Raw genomic sequence first — 14645 nt, 5'->3', positions numbered from 1 at the left:
GGAATGACTCGGTGGTTGGGTGGCTTCCCTCTGTGCTAAACAGTGGCCCTCTCTGCAGGCTGATTCCTCATCCAGAAATAAAACACTGAACTGGATTGCTTCTGTCGTTTCTTAAAGAAAAATCTGCACTAACAAATGAAATTAAGTAATTTAAACCTGACTAATGGGTCAACAGCAATCATAATATAGACTCACAAAGGGTTTCTTCCCTTAAAGGTAGAAGCATGGGCCAGAGTCACCCACAAAATAGTTCCCGTCCACATGTTGCTGGGGTGAGCTGTCCTCTCTATTCCATTTTCACTTCTGCATGTTTTTTCTAGGTTGTAGAGAAGGTAGAGAAATCCTTTTTCCTCTCACTCACCCTCAGGGCCATGAACTCCTTCTGGAAACAGCCCCAGAAAAGCACAGATGTGTTAGTGTAGACCAACATTACCTAGTTAGTTTTAGCTGTGGCCAAATAAATATGGCTAATCAATATGTATCCAGGAAGCATGAGGTTATATAAGGTAGAGATTAGGGTTGCACATAAAAAAAATTAAAATTAATCTAACAAGACTAACATGCTCTTTTACTCAAGGACAAACTTTTCATTGCACTAGGTGAAAATTAGGCAGAAATTCAATTTATAAAAGTGATAGGTGTACTAAGAAATATGGAATTGACCTTCTACAAGTGTTTATGATTTTTCTTGTGTGTTTGTGATCAAACATGATGCTCCCCATGCTCCCTATTATAATATGCTCTCTCATAAATAAACAAAAGCTAAAGGAATAGATGAACACTGCAGACTGGGTCCCACATCCCCCACTCTCTCTCCGTGGCCCTGTCTGCGTGGGGCAGAGAACTTACTTCATCAGAAGAGCACATCTTCGAGGCCTGGGCTGAGAGAGAGGTGCCACTCTGGCAGGGAATGGACACATCATGATCAGGGCCCTCAAGGACGATAGAGAGGGGAGAGGGCAGTTTGGGTTGACCAGGAGCCTAGAGAAGAAACCCAGGACAGGGATGCAGCTAGGACAGGGACCAGAAGTAGAAATGGGCATACTTTGAGCAGGTGAGCACGGGTGCAAAGGTGTTGGATGCAGGACTCAGCCAGCTAAGAGAGGTCCAGTTGGACACCAGGACAAGGCAAGTCAGGACCTGCCCCAGGTGACCAGTAGAGTGGAGAGCAGAGACTGTAACCAAACAAGTCACGCAGGAAGGGAACACAAAGAGCAGTAGGAGTGAACATCTTAGAGAGGCGTCTGAGGTCCAAAAGTTTCTGTTCTGTTGCAACATCACCAGCAAGCAGCGACTGGAGTAGTGGTCAGAAAGCAATATGTACAGTGATCTCAAGCTTGGGCTTGCCATGAGCTATAACCCATAGGTTAACCCATAACCCATAGGTTAGCTAACTAGCTAACTAACTCGGTGACCTTAATTAACTTTAAGCTACATAAGCTCGCTGAGCCCCCATTTCCTCACCTGTAAAATGGAGGTAATAGTAGTAGCTAAGTTACTGGTTTGTTGTGAGGATTAAAGGAGATAATGCATTTAATGAATGTGCTTAACACACTTCCCCGCACATAGTTGGTGCTCAATAAATAGAAACAGTGTATGCTATTACTATTAATAATAAACCTGACTGTGACTTCCAATGTTGGTCCAACTTAGGGGGTGAAAAGGAACCCAGTCAGACATCTGTTGTCAGGTGTCAGGTGTGAAGTGTCAGGTGCGAGGTGATGTCTTTATGATGCCATCGGCAAGAATTTTTTACAAGCAACCCTGAGCGTTCTCCACAAAAGAGAATTAGGTCATCCCCACAAAGTGTCCAACCTTCCTTTCCCTTGTTATGTTGCCAGTAGTTTCAGACTCTGAATGCTCAGCTTCTGCTCTGGGGTGAAGCTTCCAGAACCTCTCCCATTGACTCTGGGCATTTATGGCCAGGTCCCTTAACTGTGCTCTAGAGTTCTGATGCTCATTCCCCGGCCATCTTGGAGCACCTCAGAGCATTTATATTTATCTCCCCAGGCCTGAGGTGATGGAAACCTTGGCCATAAGTCTGTGTGTGTGTGTGTGTGTGTGTGTGTGTGTGTGTGTGTGTGTGGCTTGGGATGGGGTTACTAATATGGTCACAGTAGCACTTAGGCTGGGGACAGCCAGACCATGGATAGTAGCACAAGGCATAGTGAAGATGAATCCTGAATTTCAAGCATCCATCATTTGAGGATACAGGGGGAAAAGGAGCAGGATGACAGATAGAGAAGGTGGCCTTCAACAGATAGATAATGAGTCAGGGATATCCATCCTAGGACAGGGCTGGGGTGCGGGGTGTGGCTCCAGGTCCAGTGTACCCCTGGACAAGCCAGTCATGTGTCTGTCTCACAGGTCCCAGTGACTCCCGGGAGCAGTTCTTATGTAATAGAGGAGGGCCCTACTGGCTAACCACAGAGAGGAACCCTCCCCGAAGATACCTCTCTTCAAACCACCTACACCTTACGCATGGCTCCAGCAACAGTAATGCCCTCCTACAACAGAATTAACAACGAAGCTGAAGATGCTGAATGGGCACTCACTACATCCCAGACGGATGCTTTCCTCGATCATCGCACTGAATCCCCAAAACAGCTATGAAAACAAATGTGATCTGTGTTGTAGAGATGAGAACACTGAGGCTTAAAGAAGTTAAATAAGTTGCCCAAAGTTCACAGTGAATGAAATGGTATAACTGAGATGAAAATCAGTCTGGGGTTGACTGACTCCAGAACTCTCCTTTTATGCACAGCCCTATCCTGCTTCTCAGAGATGCAGGACTGCATCATATGACTTCCTTCTTTGATGGAGAAGGGGCTGGAGATAGCACGGGTGGTGGGTGCCTGAAGGTAAGAGGGAAGAAAAGAAAGACTTGGGAGCTAAAGATAGTCTCCAGCTTTACCATTTACTTGGATCTCCCCAGTGCGCTGCCATGTGGGTGTGTCCTGGTAGAGGAAGAACACAGACTGGTGTGTGGGGCCATGGTCCACACCCAGGCCAACCTTACACCCAGAACCAAAGAGAACCCCTAGCCAGGCCTCTTCCCACCTCAATAAGCTGACTCAGCAAGTTAACACCACAAGGGCTACAGAGACAGCGTCTTGCAAATCAAGAAGGGCTGGATTGAGGTATTCCTGAGCCCAAGGATGACCGGCTTTCTAATTTTTAAAAAAGTAACAGACAAATACATAATCATCTCACTTAAAGTTTGAAAGCTTCATGAGAGTTGACCCTTCAAATATATGCCAAACATAGCATCTTACTCTTTTAAGCCCTCCCAAGCACTACCACTAATTTAGGATTCTCGAAATCCCACCTGCCCATTTTTGTTGACTGGGAATGTGCCAGTGATGACCTCCAGGAACAACCAAAGTAGTTCAAACTAAGCAGCCCTCAACCTAATCACAGGCTGGGTCTCCGTTGATTTGTAAATAGGGTGCTAGGGATCAGGGAGGCAGTTCACCAAACAATGCTGGTTAGGCACCATGCTAGCCTGCAGAAGCCTATTAGCTCACTCCATAACTAGAACACAAACATCTGGAGAATCTAAGGTAAACATGCTGTAGGACTTGACATAGCCTTGGAGTTAGGCTTTGCTCTGCATTTATTGAGGAGCTGTGAATGAACTTTCTTCTTCATTACCTGATGGAAGTTGTGCTCAGTGATAGAGAATCTGGATGTGTTACGCAGTGCAGGCTGAGGCAGAGGCACCAGGCACCAGTAAGGGTACCACTGCAAAAATCCAATTTTGAGCTCATAAAGGTTTGAAGTAAGGTGATTGCAAATGAAATATATGAAAACTTATTTACATTCATTAATTCAACGAATTCTTATTGAGCATCTGCTATATACCCTGGAGACTCATTCTTTCATTCTTCAGTTGTTAGACAAATATTTCTTGAGCATCTATTATTGGCGGGGTGGAGGGGGGGAACTATGCTAGATTCTGGAAACACAGTGTGTCCCTATCCTTTCCCTATCCTTATGTAGGTTTGCAGTTTAGAAAGAAATATAGATATTAAAACTAATAATGACTGGTGTGAGGCACTGAGGAAGAGGAAGGGAAAGTCACAATGGAAGAAGACTGAGAGGAATGGACGATTAGGAAAAGCCTCTCTAAGGAAATGGGACTCATAAACTGAGCCTGGAAGATTGAATTGGGGTCAGGCAACTCAGGAAATGGGGAGAGGAATATTCCACACAGAAGGAGCAGTATGTGCAAAGTTCAGGAGGCAAGAGAGAAAACAAGTTTGAAGAACTAAAAACAATCCTAATACAGTGAGAGCAGAGGACAACAGAGAAGCTGGAAGCAGGTGCCAGAATTCGAAAGGTATTGTAAACTACAAAGGAATACTACCTCAATATTTGGGGCTACTCTAGTTTTAAACAGGGTCGTGATGTGATCAGATTGAGGTGGGTTTTTATCTCTAAATCACTCTTGGTATAACCTGGAGAAGGGATGGCAGAGGAGTAAGACTGGAGGAAAGAAGACCAGTTAGGAGGTCTAATACAGGACTAATGGAGCCCAAGTGAGTATGCACAGTAGCCTACACTCAGTGGTGGTGGTGGTGGTGGAGAAAAGTCGATTGATTCTAGGGATATTGAAGAGGTTGACTGGTTAAGGCTTGGTAATGACCAACATGTGGGCGGTAAGGGAGAAAGAGAAACAAAGGCTGACTCTTGGGCTTTGGGGTGTCAACAAGTGGGTAGATCATGGAGTCAATTACTGAGGTAGGAATCTTTAGGGGAGGAGCAGGTTGACAGAGTAAACTACAAGATCAAGTTGAACAGGTTTGGTCCAGCACTTCCAAGATAAACAAGTAGAGATTTAAGTAGGGGTGGAGAGCTGAGTCTGGAACTCAGGTCATCTGAGCTCATAATAAGGATCTGGAAATTATCAACATCGAGCTGGAAATTGTGATCAATGAGGAGAAGGGCGTCACAGAGAAGGAAGGTGTGATGGGAGGGTATTTAGAGTGAGAAAGGGTGATAGAGACAAGTAGAGAAGACTGGACAGAAACTGATGTCCAGCCAACTGCAAAATACAGAGAGAAGAAGGAGGTAAAGGTGGCTAGTTTGTCCTGGGTGACAGGGACAATCAGCAGGAAGCAGAAAGTGAGGAGCCATGTCTCATCATTGCCAGCAAGTCAGTGAGTGCACACCATGTGATGACACCTCTCTACAACGCTGACATTTTTACCAGGCTTCTCCTCTGCTAAAGCTAGATGATAAACAGATGACTGATTGATCAATCAACAGGTAGAGTCCACGTTTAGTGAACACCTGCGATGTGGTAGCCACTTTCTCCTGCTCTGGAAATACAGAAATAAATAAGGCATAGTTATTCCCTAGAGAAGTCCAATCTAGAGGGGAGGATAGACGTGAGAACAGATCATGGTCCCTATAAGCGACTTGGTCAATAATAGACATATATGTCAGGAACATCACTAAGGGCATGAAGGGAGGAGTGGCTCTTCTACTTTCTAGAAGGGGTTCAACCCTGGTATCTGTATTAGTTTCCCAGAGCTTCCATAAAAAGTTGCCACAGACTTAGTGGCAATAAGACATTTGTTCCAAAGCAACAGAAATTTGTTCTCTCACAGTTCTGGAAACCAGAAGTCTGAAATCAAGGTGTGAGCAGGACCATGCTTCTCTAAAGCATCTAAGGAAGATTCCTTCCTTGCCTCTTCCTAGATTCTGGTGGCTCTGGCAATCCTTGGCTTTGCTAGTTTGTGGCGGCATCTTGTCCTCCGTCCTCACGTTGCCTTCTTCCCGGTGTCTCTGTGTTGAAATCTCTTTCTCTTTTCTCTTATGAAGATGTCAGTCATTGGGCTTGGGTCCACCCTAATCCAGTATGACCTCATCTGAACTTGACTGAATTGGTAAAAACTATTTCTTTTTTTTTCAAGATTTTATTTATTTATTTGAAAGGGGGGTATGAGAAGCAGAGGGAGAGGGAGAAGCAGACTCCCCATTGAGCAGGGAGCCCGACGTGGGGCTCGATCCCAGGACTCCAGGATCATGACCTGAACCAAAGGTAGAGGCTTAACTGACTGAATCACCCGGGTGCCATTGCAAAGACTATTTCTAAATAAGGTTCCAGGAATTAGGACTTGAACATATCTTTTGGGGGAACACAATTTAACCCACTACAGTATCCACCATCCAGCCATGGTGCTGGATACCCAAGAGATACTCCAAATTTCAGCTTTAAAAAATATTTTAAAAATATTTATTTAGTTTCATCCAGAGACTATCATGTCAGAAAGGGAGAGATGAGGGCTTTGGCTAAAACAGATTATTATTTGTATCTGATATACAGTCCTAAGCCCATTTCTGGGGAAGGATTTTATAGTTCATGATCATCAGCATTTCTTTGATGAAGACTTATCAATTAGTAAGTGAATCTTGTGCTTGGTTATAGGGTCTATTGAAGCTTTTCGAAGGAGGAAAGCAACTTACTTCACCAAGAGAAATTCTAAAATAGAGTTAAGCTTTTGACCATACATGTTAATATGGATGACTTTTCCCCAGCACATTAAGAATTCTCCAGAAATTGCTACAACTCTATGAGGAGATATTTAGCAATATCTACCAGACTTTAAAATATACGTACCCTTTGACCCAGTGGTTCTAGTTCTAGAAATTTGTCCTATAGCTATACTCTCACACATGGAAAACAACACAGTACATGTTTTTCTATCGTACAGTATTTTTTTAATCTAGAGAAGACTAATTAAATAAATAATCATATACCCAGACAATGAAATAGTATCACAGCATTTAGGATTAATTCTATCACATGCAGCAGAAATTTGTCTACTCTGGATTCAACAAATAAGAAGTTTCTTTTCCCAGATGGTATGTCCAGAGGTTGGTGGCTCCAGAGGTTGGTGGAGCAGATATGATGGCTCTACTTAGTCACCTTCTCCTCTTCTGCTTGGCCATCTGAACATGAGCTTTCTTCCTCATGCTCATAAAATGGCTGCTATGCACTCAAGCCTCACAGCTGCTTTCCAGGCAAGAAGAAGAAGGAGGAAAGACAAAAAGGCGGTCCCTTTTTATCTGGAAAGCAACAACTTTTCTAGAAGCTCCACCCAAATAACTCGTGATAACATCTCACTGACCACAACCAAGTATGTGCCCACCCTGTGTACAAGAGGAGCTACAAACTGCAGCCCCCAGTGAATTTGACATTGAGTTGGTTTGGAAAAAGGAACAGCAACTTATAGTCATTAAGAAGAATAAGGTGGCTCTGTTTATATTGTTGTGGGTCCATCATCAAGATATACGAGGCAATAAAATACAGGGCAATAAGTGTAGTATGTTCCCACATGTATACTATAATATGTACCAATATAATATGTATAATATGTATACTGTATACACATATATACTATACGTACACACACATACAACATACTGTGTGTGCACCTTTATGAGACTGACGCGCTACCTACTGCACTAACGAGGCACCTTGTGTGCACCTTTAAATGCACAGAATATCTCTAGAAGGAAGCATAAATTACTAGCAAGTGTTTGCCTCTGGGAAGGAGCACAGAAAAGCTGGGGACAGAGGAGGGAGGGAGACTTCTTTTTCATTCTTTGCTCTTTTGTGATTTTGAATGTTTAAACATGCACATATATTATCTATTCAAATATTAAGTAATTTTTAGAAGACAGAAAGAATCCCTCAAGAGTAATAAAGCTTTTTCCTTGTCATCAGTATGATTTGAGTGTTGTGACCATAAAGTCACAAACTGGATGCTTTTTAAATAACCCTATGAGTCATGGACCTGTCAGGAAACATGGAAGAAATACAGCATTCTTTTGCCAAATCAGTTGGCCTCTTAACTAGAGGCTACAAAAGACTCATAAAGGCATGGCAGAGAGGTTAATAGTCTTAAAGGGTCTTTAGAGCCAGACAGGAACACTTTAAAATGTCCTAAGAGAACCAAAGACATACAAAATCAGCCAATTAGTGAAAGGATGCGTCCACACCCACGTGGGAGGTGGGAGACACATGTCAAGAAGAAGAATTAAGTGAACAAGTCCTTGTATGGCCCGGAGTCCCCGTTAAAGCTCACAGAACCCCACCAGGATCTCAGACATAAGTCCCACTCTGTCTCCTGGCCAAAAACTCCCGAACAGTGTCTAACCTCAGTCTCCCGAGATGGACACTCCAACTTGCCAGAGACAAGTATCTCCTTAGCAGGTAAGTGATGTTCACTCTGAGAGAAGGCCGGGATTAAGTACTGAGATGATGAAAAAAATCAGATTCATTTTTCTTTATATACGCTTAGGAATAATCTGTATATATGTGGTATTTATAATATCAGTCATGTTTATGAGAAGTTGATGTGTTGGAACAGCCAACGTGGTTACCTTGTGATTCCAATTTGATATGTATTTGAGTGATTGATTTAAATTATAAGATTTTAAGCTTAAAAGTATAAGAGAATAAAGCTAATAAACAACACTGGAATGCCTAAGAGAATTTAAGTAACCGTATTTAGAAGTTTAACTTATTTATAAGAATTAATTTGGGGGAAGGTTTTGTTAAGTTTATTTGGAGTACTAAGAAAAAAATAAAATGGAATTATTTATAAATGTTTAAGGGAGTTTAATTAACTAAGCTGTTAAAGGTTTTTGAAGGTAATTGTTAAAATTTACTAATTTTAAAGCAGAATTATAAGACATAATTTCAAAGCCCAAGGAAAGAGTTTTTAAAAAATTTATAACACTAGGGGCGCCTGGGTGGCTCAGTCGTTAAGCGTCTGCCTTCAGCTCAGGTCATGGTCCCAGGGTCCTGGGATCGAGCCCCACATTAGGCTCCCTGCTCGGCGGGAAGCCTGCTTCTCCCTCTCCCACTCCCCCTGCTTGTGTTCCCTCTCTCGCTGTCTCTGTCAAATAAATAAATAAAAAATAAATAAATAAAATAAAAAATAAAAAAATAAAAAATTTATAACACTAAAAAAGTTGAATATTAAATGAAGCAGCAAAAAAACCATAAACCATTTTTTTCTCCATTCCCAAAAGTTGCTTTCAAGGGTCTAAGAAATCCTCACTGCCATCTTTGAGGCCTAAATAGCAGAAAACCTCAAGTTGCCCCGTGACTGGCCTTGCTGGCAGCTGGGTATTACACAGGAATGGCTTGCCTTGATCACTCAGTATTGAACCCTACAGTGGCCCCACCTGCGTGTGTGTATAGACCCCACCCTCACCCCATCGGCCTTACCCTGCCATGCCTATTCTTTTCTATAGCACCAATCACCTTTGAACATACTACATCATTTCCTTTTATTAAAAAAAATTATCCATGTGTTTTTATTGTGGTAGCAATTGTGTGCGATTCGGCGGCGTTAAGTAGGTTCATAAAGTGCTATAACCATCAATTCCCTGTTTCATTTTGCGTATTGCTTACTGTGCCTTTCCCCTCCAGAATGTGAGCACGTGGAGGGCAAGGATCTTGTTTTGTTCACCGATGTCTTCAAGCACTTGGAACAGTGTGCTCGCCGCTGGAGCAGTCAGCGAGTTCTGATCTGGATCTGACCACCTCCCTGGTAAGTTGCCTCTGTGACTCCAAACCATGGGTCAGTTCCCTGGAGCAAAGGAGAAGACAGCCCTTTGTTGCTCCCTTCTCCCTATAGGAAATCAGGAAGAGTGCCAAGGAGAGAAAAGTTGCCCACAGATGACAGGGAGCAGAATTCTGAGTCCCCAGAGATGGACTGGCCGGGCTGTGATACTCTCATGCTGGGCCCTATATGCTCAGCTGCTGCTGTCCTGGGGAAGGGAGGTGTGAAATGTAGGTTGCTGGTGTTTTCTTTAAACCACAGCTGTGGCAGCTCCCTTTGACCTCTGCAAGAGTCCACAATAGCTGAACTATGGAAAGAGCCCAGAAGTCCATCGACAGATGAATGGAAAAAGAAGATATGGTATATCTATATACATATACAATGGAATACTACTCAGCCATCAATAAATGAAATCTTGCCATTTGCAATGACATGGATGGAACTAGAGGGTATTATGCTAAGTGAAATAAGTCAATCAGAGAAAGACATCATATGATTTCACTCATATGTAGAATTTAAGAAACAAAACAGAGGAGCATAGAGGAAAGCGGGGAAAAAATAAAACAGGACGAAGTCAGAGAGGAAGACAAATCATGAGCGACTCTTAATCATAGGAAACAAACTGAAGGTTGCTGGAGGGGGAGGTGGGAGGATGGGGTAACTGGGTGATGGACATTAAGTAGGGCATGTGATGTAATGAGCACTGGATGTTATGTGTAACTGATGAAGCACTGAACTCTACCTTTGAAACTAATAATACACTGTATGTTATTTAATTGAATTAAAAAAAAAAAGAGTCCCCTGACTGTCTTAGTACACCCAAACAGTCTCCTATTAACTACCCCCTTTACTCACAATATCAATAATGAGTATTCACTACTTGTTAACCTTGAAGCTAGTCCCTCATAAAGGAATTTACAAAGGCAATGTGGTACTCCAAGCGTGGTCTGTGGCTTGGTATCAGTCGGCAAACTGTTTCCAGGACGTGACAAGAAATTGAGAGTAAACTCTTATAGCAATCTGATGGAATAACTTTATGTCTGTTCATTAATGATAAAAATTGGGACTTATATTTTGTATGTCTTGGGGATTTTCTGTTTGATTTTTACATTTCATTTCTCTAGTAATTCAAGTTTATTATATTATGTATCCAACAAAGCTCTCCTACTATTAGTGATTTTGGTGTCTCCATTCCACTTTACTTTTGTATCTGGCCACATTAGCAATCTTTCCCATTGATTCTAATAGTTTTTAGGAATTTGTTTCTCAGTGTGCTAGCACTAGTCCTGGGGATGGGGATGGTGGGGCGGATGAGTAGGTGGCTTGAGACAGGGAGGGCAGTTTATAAGGAGGGCATTTCTTGAGCCAGCAACCACAATCAGCTAATGAAGTTTAATCCCGGGAGCAAACACACAACCCAGAATCATCTTGATGAGGGGTGAGAGCTGAGATCTTTCTACCCGCCCCCAATCATCAGTCATTGAATAGTGGCTGATCTGGAGTGGGGTCTCCCCAGGCCTCTCGTGTCTTTCTCGTAAGGACTTTTGAGGCAGTAGAGAATACAACCTAGCTCTGGGAGCCTCGTGTTCAGCCCAACACAACCCCTACTGCGAGCTGGAAATTTCCTAGATGTCATGTGTTTCCCTTTAAACTTCATATGAATTTTGCATTCAACTACATATGTTTTTGTTTTACTCTAACAAAACATGATTTGATTTATCATTTAGTTCATCATAAAATGATTTCATTGTGAAATGATGCAATGGTAACTTAAATTGGCATAGATATCAGCAAACACTACCATTCAGGGCTTTCCCTGAGAGGGCTCCTTGTTAAATACTTACCAGCACAAAACTGCCTCCACCCCGTAAATGATATATAGTCCTTACAAATCCTGCACCAAACCAATTAGATTATAAGTATTTGCATGAGGTTTTATTGAGTGGAATAAGAAAAGTATGCATCTAATCCAGTTTTGAAACAAATAGTGAAAAAATCCTAATAGGAATATATATGGGTATAAATATTTTCTGATTACATGAACATGGAGGAAAGTATGAAGGATATATAGGGAAGGGGTAATGTCATTAGGTGTAGTGGGGGAGAGGAAAAGGTTTTTTTAAATGATTCCGTATACAATTCACACACATGCACACACACAAGCGTACACACATACACATACATGTGTGTTCATAAGGAATTAAGGAAAAAAAAGACCAAATTAAGTTTATATTCAGAGACTTGGAATATCATAGACATTCCAAGTCTCTGAATATCAAAGCATCAAATGGAAAAGCAAGTTAGAGAGCCATATGTTTGGTATGATTCCACGTCAGTGAAAAGGAAGAAACAACAACCCCAGCATCCGTGTAGGTTTGTCTGCACACACTTGCATGAGCGGCGATATACAGAAATGCGTAGACTTTGGATGTGTCAGGGGGGCAGGACTGGAAGTTAGTAATGGTGAGCTCTCTTCATATATCTTGGGACCGTTCACCTATTACAATCAACATGCTGTATCCTCATAATCTAAAAAAGAAAATCAAAAAAATTTCCAGAAAAAAAAAGGGTTCTTTGAAATCGTAAATGCTCATTCCCACACGGCCACCTTTGTACCTCCTAACTGTGTAAGAAGAATAAACACTGTTATCTCCATTTTACTGTTAAGGCAGCAGAGTTCAATATGCAACTGCCTTGCCTGAGACCACAAGACTATTCATGGTGGGAGCCCATCCCCCACCCAGGCCTCTTGACCCTCGTGCAGAGGTCTGGGCAGACCCCCCCCGCCCCCGCCCAGCCAGTGTGTACGGTAACCACCCACCCAGCGTGTACGGTAACCACCCAGCCAGTGTGTCCGGTAAGAGAAAAGGAGCAGCGACACCGGGAAGTGACCGATGGTGTCCTTCCAGGCAAGGAATGAGTTCAGCCTGTAACAGAACACACCTGTGCGTGTGCGATTATCAGTGTTTACCATACGTATCTAACAAGGCTATTTGTCTACCCTTGCCTGAAATAGTCAGCTTTTGTCAGTAATCTTATCACATCATCTGGAGCCTTCGGTGCTAGTTTCACGGGGTTACTCTACGTCACATGGCCAAAAGAATGCTCATAAACATCATCTACTGAGGGAGAGGGTGTGGTCCTAGTGTGTCCCTCCTCAGTGTCAACGAGGTGCCTTTCCTCCGCCCTTTCCGCTGGCTCCACAAGAAGGGTGTCGCGCTGGAGCGAGTCCTTACTTGCCAGAAGTCCTCCTGGGGGCATGGATTTGGGTACTGTTCCTTTGTCATATCAGCATCTGTAACCAACATACCCTGTGCGTACTTGCGAGAGCTCCAAGTCCCTGAGAAGTGAGGAGTGTGCGTTGTGACATGGCCAAGTGAATCACAGTGGCAGCTCCAGCCAGCACAGCCGTCTTACCATCCTTAATGGCACTCAGCCCACTCTCGTCTCTACTGGCAAGGCTTGCCGTTCGGAAATGGCTTGGGAGCTACGTTTCGAGATTCAGAACTGTTCTTTCCACCTCTCCATTGGTTTAGGTGCGTTTGACCAAGACCAGTGAGTTTTAGTGGATCCAGGTGCGATGCGCTGAGGAGCAGAAGCGTGGACCCAAAGCCAGTGGGCCCACGGACAGACCCGGCTCTGTGAGGGGCTGTGGCGTGTCCAAGTCAGAACGGCCTCGTGGGTCAGTGTCCCCATCTCCAGTATGGGATTGTGAGACCTGTTAGGCCTCTGCGGTGGCCCACGATGAGAATCAAACTAGAAAATGTCCAAGAAAATCCCTTACAGGTTGTAAAGCACTTTAGATGCACGAGGTGTTATTGATGTGCTGTGTCATAAGAAATGAGAAGTCTCCTTTGTAGAGTTCCTTACTTTCACGCACATATGAAAAATGTATATATATATATATCTTCAATTTGAAGTCGTTCATGGCTAATCCAAGTTCCTGGTAAACCTCTTTTATAATGTTGAATGAAATTCCCTCAAGAGAGTCTGTTGATAGAAGTACAAGGGCAAAAAAAAAAAAAAAAAAAGCAATGTTTGCCATCAACAAATAGGAATTTTTAAAAGATGCTTTCTTCCTGATTGTAGTTATTTCTGCTTGGCACTATGCAAATGCCCTTATTTTAGCAATGTTTTCTCCTTGTTTCTTAAATGGGAGCTTTGGGAACAGGCTCAGTACGATGTGTGGCTTGAAACTTTTAAAATGCAAAGAAGTGTTTCAATTCAAAATACAGAATATTCTTCTAAATTTAAATGGTATCTACTTTAAATTTTTAGAAAGCAATCTGGCAAAGATTATTCAAATTAAAAATAATAATCTCCTTGGATATAAATGTGACAGAGCAAGTAATAAAGCTAATATCGGCTGGATGTTTTCCAACACGCCAGGCACACGGTTAAGTGTTTCACATGGACCGGCTCATTTAATTCTTGCAACTCAGTGAGTAGGTATATCACCCCCATTTTGCAAATGAGGAAAACTGAGCGTGTCTACTTTCATCAAGTAAAGTCTTCACTTTTTCCCCAAATGTGTTCATGGAACCCTCACTGTTACAGTGGATAATAAATTTAGAACACCACAAGCCCTGACAGATGGGCAGAGGATACTGGAAAAGCCCCCCTTTTCTATATGCCAGGCATGGTGCTAGACCCTTGTCGCATAGTGTCTCGTTCAACTTCCCCGCCACCTTACTACTTCTGGAGGAGAACAGGAGGCTCAGAGAGGTGGCAAACTCCTATTTGTTGAGATTGTTCTTGGCTGCCAGGCCTTATTTGAGGCACTTTTCAGTAGTTTTCTCAATTAAACATGAACAGACAATTCATACATAAGGAAAGTAAAAAAAAAAAAAAAAATTGCGGAAACAAACATGGGGAACATGGTCAACATCTCTCGGAATACCAAATTACCGAGAACATCAATGAGGTACCAGTTACACCTATCACATTAACCAAACAAAGTTACTGGCCAATGGTAGTAACTTCGTCGTGAAGCTAATTTATTTATATCTTGCTGGTGGTGCTTTTATGATCAAACACTAAGTGAAGCAGCAGAATGCA

The sequence above is a fragment of the Phoca vitulina genome, unplaced genomic scaffold, assembly GCF_004348235.1.
Source record: "Phoca vitulina isolate PV1807 unplaced genomic scaffold, GSC_HSeal_1.0 scaffold5, whole genome shotgun sequence".
In the NCBI taxonomy this organism is placed as follows: domain Eukaryota; kingdom Metazoa; phylum Chordata; class Mammalia; order Carnivora; family Phocidae; genus Phoca; species Phoca vitulina.
The sequence above is the reverse complement of the archived record's forward strand: the minus strand, read 5'-3'. Positions refer to the sequence as shown.